Here is a 7650-nt window from a genome sequence, read left to right on the forward strand (position 1 = left end):
TCCTTTTCCTATTTGGAACCAGTCTGTTGTTCCATGTCCAGTTCTAACTGTTGCTTCCTGACCTGCATACAGGTTTCTCAAGAGGCAGGTCAGGTGGTCTGGTATTCCCATGTCTTTCAGAATTTTCCACAATTTCTTGTGATCCACACAGTCAAAGGCTTTGGCATAGTCAATAAAGCAGAAATAGATGTTTTTCTGGAACTCTCTTGCTTTTTCCATGATCCAGCAGATGTTGGCAATTTGATCTCTGGTTCCTCTGCCTTTGCTAAAACCAGCTTGAACATCAGGAAGTTCATGGTTCACATATTGCTGAAGCCTGGCTTGGAGAATTTTGAGCATTACTTTACTAGTGTGAATTGAGATGAGTGCAATTGTGCGGTAGTTTGAGCACTCTTTGGCATTGCCTTTCTTTGGGATTGGAATGAGAACTGACCTTTTCCAGTCCTGTGGCCACTGCTGAGTTTTCCAAATTTGCTGGCATATTGAGTACAGCACTTTCACAGCATCATCTTTCAGGATTTGGAATAGCTCAACTGGAATTCCATCACCTCCACTAGCTTTGTTCATAGAGGTGTTTTCTAAGGCCCACTTGACTTCACATTCCAGGATGTCTGGCTCTAGGTGAGTGATCACACCATCGTGATTATCTGGATCGTGAAGATCTTTTTTTGTACAGTTCTTCTGTGTATTCTTGCCATCTCTTCTTAATATCTTCTGCTTCTGTTAGGTCCATACCATTTCTGTTCTTTATTGAGCCCATCTTTGCACGAAATGTCCCCTTGGTATCTCTGATTTTCTTGAAGAGATCTCTAGTCTTTCCCATTCTGTTGTTTTCCTCTATTTCTTTGAACTGATCGCTGAGGAAGGCTTTCTTATCTCTTCTTGCTATTCTTTGGAACTCTGCATTCAGATGTTTGTATCTTTCCTTTTCTCCTTTGCTTTTCACTTCTCTTCTTTTCACAGCTATTTGTAACGCCTCCCCAGACAGCCATTTTGTTTTTTTGCATTTCTTTTCCATGGGGATGGTCTTGATCCCTGTCTCCTGTACAATGTCACGAACCTCATTCCATAGTTCATCAGGCACTCTATCAGATCTAGGCCCTTAAATCTATTTCTCACTTCCACTGTATAATCATAAGGGATTTAATTTAGGTCATACCTGAATGGTCTAGTGGTTTTCCCTACTTTCTTCAATTTAAGTCTGAATTTGGCAATAAGGAGTTCATGATCTGAGTCACAATCAGCTCCCAGTCTTGTTTTTGCTGACTGTATAGAGCTTCTCCATCTTTGGCTGCAAAAATATAATCAATCTGATTTCGGTGTTGACCATCTGGTGATTTCCATGTATAGAGTCTTCTCTTGTGTTGTTGAAAGAGGGTGTTTGTTATGACCAGTGCATTTTCTTGGCAAAACTCTATTAGTCTTTGCCCTGCTTCATTCCGTATACCAAGGCCAAATTTGCCTGTTACTCCAGGTGTTTCTTGACTTCCTACTTTTGCATTCCAGTCCCCTATAATGAAAAGGACATCTTTTTTGGGTGTTAGTTCTAAAAGGTCTTGTAGGTCTTCATAGAACCATTCAACTTCAGCTTCTTCAGCATTACTGGTTGGGGCATAGACTTGGGCATAAACATAGTGCTGTTTCAGCAGTTACCAAATATTCAGTGCTATGCTAGGTGGAATAGGCCATGTAGGAGTAAGAGGGCTTGCCTTATATCTGAAATTGCTGCTGCTGCTAAGTCGCTTCAGTCATGTTCGACTCTGTGCAACCCCATAGACGGCAGCCGACCAGGCTCCCCCGTCCCTGGGATTCTCCAGGCAAGAACACTGGAGTGAGTTGCCATTTCCTTCTCCAATGCATGAAAGTGAAAAGTGAAAGTGAAGTTGCTCAGTCGTGTCCAACTCTCAGCGACCCCATGGACTGCAGCCTACCTGGCTCCTCCATCCATGGGATTTTCCAGGGAAGAGTACTGGAGTGGGGTGCCATTGCCTTCTCCATATCTGAAATTAAGCAGTTTCAAATTCATTTGAGAAGTCGAGATATAAAAAATGGGGACAGATTATATTTAAGTACTAATTTGCACAGGATAATTAAGTACAGACAGATCTCACCTTGCTTCGAGTGTAGAATGTAAAAATGACTATGCAAGCTGAAGCCGTGCCAAGTGATCTTCTTAATCAATGGGAAATATTATGATTATTCCAAGACATTTAAAATTTTCTCTGAAAACATTAAAAATCCTCAAGTCTCCTCTTAAATGTATAGGAAAAAGAAAAAAGTAGTAAATACTCACAGTCTGTAAACTATAAAGCATTAGAAATATTGAGGATTAAAGTATTTTATTTCTTTGTGAAAGCCACATCAAGAGTAGTTTCAACTGTACTTATAGTCTTATCATATAACTTGCTATAAATCTTTTCCATGCATTGGCAAAATTATTATTTCTTTCTAAGTTTGGATCAGCTTCCAACATTTTATCCCTTGCATGTTCACTGTTGTGAAATGTATCCAAGAGCTTTTTTAATATGACGTCTTTTCCTGGATTCACTTCCTCTGGGACTTCGTCACCCTTTTCATCACAACCACTTTCCTCTTTAATGTCATTAGTTTGTTCACTAGGTGCCTCTGGCTGCACATGGAGAAGGGCTCACACTGCAGCAATGCCAACATCACCACAGTCTGTTATTTCTTCTATAATTCCATTCACACTGGATTCAGATTTTACTTCCAGCATTATCTCTTTCTGTACTTGGCTGCACTTTCCTCATTGTTGATCAATTCCCTCTTTTGATTAACCATTTCTGTAAAATGTCACAGAGGTTTATCTCTCAGAGACAAGGAAGCAGGGCAACTGCACACTTTACTATCTCTGTGATAAGAAAAAAATCTGGGTGAACTGAATAACAGATGCAAGGTGACCATACAGGCTTTGGAGGAAGTGATGTGATTAGTCATGGATCGTGATGTACATCTGTTATTTACATAGTGATTGGTGCACTGAAGTGTTAGGAACAAAGTTTGTACTTTATGCACTTACAGTTAATATACCATAGAGCATGCCGAGTAAGATTTGAACTGTGTTATTGAGGGCCTAGTATTATTAACTAATGTGTAATAGCTGAAATCCACACATATCGAAACCATGTAGAAGACCTTCTATTCTACGTATCTTTGTTAGATTTCAGAGTATATCAGTAGAAAAATATGTTCTCATGATAGAAAGCTATCTCATATGTTACAACCAAATTGGATTAAACACGAAACGTTAAGGGTAATACATGAAAGCAAAGTGTTAAACGTGTACCTTAACGTAAGTAAAGCTAATAAATCTCTACTAAGTCACAGATTAGTACACCTAGTATAGAGTGCCATGGCACCAGAGGCCAGAGTTCAGTGGTTGGTGGTGTTTTCTCACACTTTATTCCACCTTTTTTTCTCTTCTACTTTTACCTTTTTGTTTTCCTTTTCTCCCAGTTGAAATTCAGATACAATTAAATGTAATATATTTTATTGAAAATAGCAACACAGAACCTAATTTATATAAAAGTGTTATAGCTCTCTATCTCCCTCCTCCTTTTTACCCTTCTAATTGATCTTTCTATCTGCACCCAGATAATGTTTTTCTACTCATAATCATGATGAAGTCATTATGAAGTAGTGGAAAGTGGAATGATTTTTTTCGTGTTCATATTTGTACTATGTTCAGTGTTTGAATTCTTCATGACAAGCATTGATGAACATGTTAATGGCTACAAAAGCAGTAGCAATTTTCCTCAAAATCAAAACAATGAAATTTGAATGCATTGTTAAAAATAATTGAAGGAAATCTTCTAGAATTTTCCTCACTGGCCAAGCAAAATTTATGAGAATTTTTCTGAGGCAGGCATAATTTGGCATTTTTAATGGGAAAATAGGTACTTGATCTTTTCCTCTGTACTCATATTATGAACTTGATTCTTCTTAAAGGGAACTGACAATAGCCATGGTTCTTCCTAGAAAACAATCAACTGCTTATTCTTTTAACTCTCTCTGCTCTGCTAAAAGTTATTCCTCTAACTGTAAAGATCTTACCAAACTTCTTTGTTGTTGATAAAATTGTAAACTCCACGAGAACAGGGACCATATCTTCTTCATTCTTGTACATAGGTACTGATAAATATTTGTGGGTATAAATGTTTTAAAATTTTTTTCTTAAAATATAGAATCAGTGCTTTGCTATATTAAGAGTAAAGAGCTGGTTTAAAAGTCTGCCTAAAATTTTGTTTTGTTTTGTTTTCAAACTCAGAGCTTTCCAGTTCAGGACTATCAACCTTCCCAGACTGTATAGAGAGGCTGAAGATTCTAGGAAAACACTCAGGTTTACATTCAAATATTAAGAAATCATCAATGTGGTGGTGATTTAGTCGCTAAGTTGTGTCCAACTCTTGCAACCCCATGGACTGTAGCCTGACATGCTCCTCTGTCCATGGAATTCTCCAGGCAAGAATACTGGAGTGGGTTGCCATTTCCTTCTCCAGGGGATCTTCCTGACTTAGGACTTTAACCCAGGTTTCCTGTATTGCCGGCAGATTATTTACCGACTGAGCTATGAGGGAAGCCCAATCATCAATAGTAAGTGAAAATGAGAGAGAAGCCATATGAGTCTGTTTTACATTCCTTTAAATTTTGCTCCAAATAACACTTTTTTATAGTAAAACATATTAGTGTTTATTATTAATACATTGATTAGAATAGCTACATGTTTCTAGCACACTATTTTTTCCCCATACCCTGGTTGACAGATGGGCTTTGTGCTTTTGTCCTTGGTTGAGCAGATCAATTAAAAAAGAAGAACAAACACCTAGTTACACTGTATTCTCAACCTTACTATGGATAAAATCAGGATTGAGGTTTTTTAAATCTGTTTCTCTTCTTTATACTACCTCCTGGGAGTTCTGCTTGTCTATTAGCCTCAATTTCTATTGAGACAAAGAGTAGTTCCAAACCTCTCTCCTGCCCTGCTCTGTCACCTCCAAAGCCTCTTTCATTTTATATTTTTTGTTGTTTATAATAGATGTCTCATGATCCCCTAAGAGTTAGTATCTTGATAGAATTCTCTCCCTTCTTAATCACCAAGGCCACTTCAACTCTGACACTTGAGAGTCCCTCACAACAGTTTTTCTCATCTGGTTGTTCTGATTTGTCTCAATTTGTTCTGTTTAGAGTTCGTGATAACTGCTTCCTCCCCTTCATTTCCACCACTCCTGAATGAATCCTAATCCTCCTTATGCCTGGATTGTCCAACAGTCTCTAGACTCCAGAGCCCCTGACCCTAACCCAGTCTGCAGTCAGGAGGCAGAACAGACTCTTCAGCTACCATTTTCATCCTTGTTCTGCCCACTGGAATCTTCAGCAATTCCCTAAAATTAACTGCATTTTATCAGCTTCCATTTAAGAGTTCCATTATCTACCTCCTTTTCTTATCAAATTATGCTACTTTCTTGTTGAAAATTGAGCATTTATAATCAAATTATGCTGCTTCTCTATGGGAAACCTCATTTCACTCCAGACTGCTTACCAAGGCCTAATAAAGTGTCTGCCTATCTTTCTGACCTTGTTTCCTACTGTGCTTGCCACAGGTCGCTTGTTTCTTTCTGTTCCTTCTTGCCCAAAGCGCTTTACACTAGCTTTTCCCTCTGATGTGAAAGTTCTCAGATCACTGTATGACTGGCTTTTTCTCATCATTTGGGACTCAGTCAGCAACTGCTGATTCCTCGGAGAAGTCGTCCCTGATCATCCCATCGAATGTGCATTCTCTGCTGCTACTGTCATCTTGTTTAGTTTTATTTTATTCATAGTACTTTATATCATTTTTCACTTGTTTATCACCTGTCTGTGCCATTGGAAAAACCAGTCCACAAAAAACCAGGACCTTGGCTCTCTTGTTTACTGCAGGGCTTAGAACAGTGCCTAGCACACAGTTGCAGCTCAGGAAATATTTCTTGAGTGAATGATAGTGACATGATTTTTACCCCCTAATTAAATCAAGCCATTCTCTGTGCTGTCTTGCCTGTCCATTTACAAATTCATAATCAAGAATTTTCTTTATTATGTTCCCTTCTACTGAATTCCCCTATTGTTCCTTCTTATGAATTTGTATTAATCACTTCCTTCAAAATCTAGTGGGCTTCCCTGGTGGCTCAGAGGTTAAAGCATCTGCCTCCAATGTGGGAGACCCGGGTTTGATCCCTGGGTCGGGAAGATCCCCTGGAGAAGGAAACGGTAACCCACTCTCTAGTATTCTTGCCTTGAGAATCCCATGGACGGAGAATCTCGTAAACGGAGAAGCCTGGTAGGCTACAGTCCATGGGGTCACAAAGAGTTGGACACGACTGAGCAATTTAACTTTTCAATTTTCATTAACTTTCAAGATCTAGCACAAGTGCCGCCGCTTGCAAAAACCCTTCTTAAATTCTTCCTAATGTGAGCATTCTATTGCTTCTCTCCCATAAATTCACCCCATGGTTTTCGTATCATCTTGTGCTTTAAAAAAATAGATCAATGTGTTGCTTTGTAACTGCAATTTGTGTGTGTGTGTGTGTGTGTGTGCTTTTTGAAGTCATCTAAAATTGTTTTCCTGTTGAAAGAAGGTGTAGTTAAGTGATGGAAGCTTTAGACTGGAAGTCCTAGAGAACAATTTCAGGCCACTTCGAACAGGCTACTTCCCACATCTATAAAATGGAACAGTTAGTCTAGAACAGAAGTGTTAGTCTAGTCTAGAACAAAATGGCAGCCTACAGGTTGAATGAGACACACACATGCGTTTCATCTGGCCTGAGGAAAATTCAAATTAGTTGGCAATGTTAAAAAAACTGGGAAATTTTTGCAGAACTTGGAATTCTACCCTCTCTGGACAAAAAAGAAGAAAAAGAAATCAACAGATGGGGCAATAAGAAGCCTACATTTCTACATGGGAACAAATCCACTGAGAAGGAAAAGTGACTGTCCCTTAACACAGGGTAGGAACTCTCTGATGTGACATGGTGCCCTAGTTGCCTGGTACTTCACTTCATTTGTTTATGCTAACTCTCTGTTAAGAGTTTGAATATATAACCCCAAGATTGTATCAACTCTGAGGTCCCTTCTAACTCTATGTATCTATCAGTTCAGTTTAGTTCAGTCGCTCAGTCGTGTCTGACTCTTTACGACCCCATGAACTGCAGCACGCCAGGTCTCCCTGTCCATCACCAACTCCTGGAGTTCACTCAAACTCATGTCCATTGAGTTGGTGATGCCATCCAGCCATCTCATCCTCTGTCGTCCCCTTCTCCTCCTGCCCTCAATCCCTCCCAGCATCAGGGTCTTTCCCAGTGAGTCAGCTCTTCACATGAGGTGGCCAAAGTATTGGAGTTTCAGCTTTAGCATCATTCCTTCCAAAGAAATCCCAGGACTGATATCCTTTAGGATGGACTGGTTGGATCTCCTTGCAGTCCAAGGGACTCTCAAGAGTCTTCTCCAACACCACAGTTCAAAAGCATCAATTCTTCGGTGCTCAGCCTTCTTCACAGTTCAACTCTCACATCCATACATGACCACTAGAAAATCCATAGCCTTGACTAGACAGACCTTTGTTGGCAAAGTAATGTCTCTGCTTTTCAATATGCTATCTAG

Source organism: Bison bison, unplaced genomic scaffold (assembly GCF_000754665.1).
Source record: "Bison bison bison isolate TAMUID 2011002044 unplaced genomic scaffold, Bison_UMD1.0 scf7180017864135, whole genome shotgun sequence".
NCBI classification, from domain to species: Eukaryota; Metazoa; Chordata; class Mammalia; order Artiodactyla; family Bovidae; genus Bison; species Bison bison.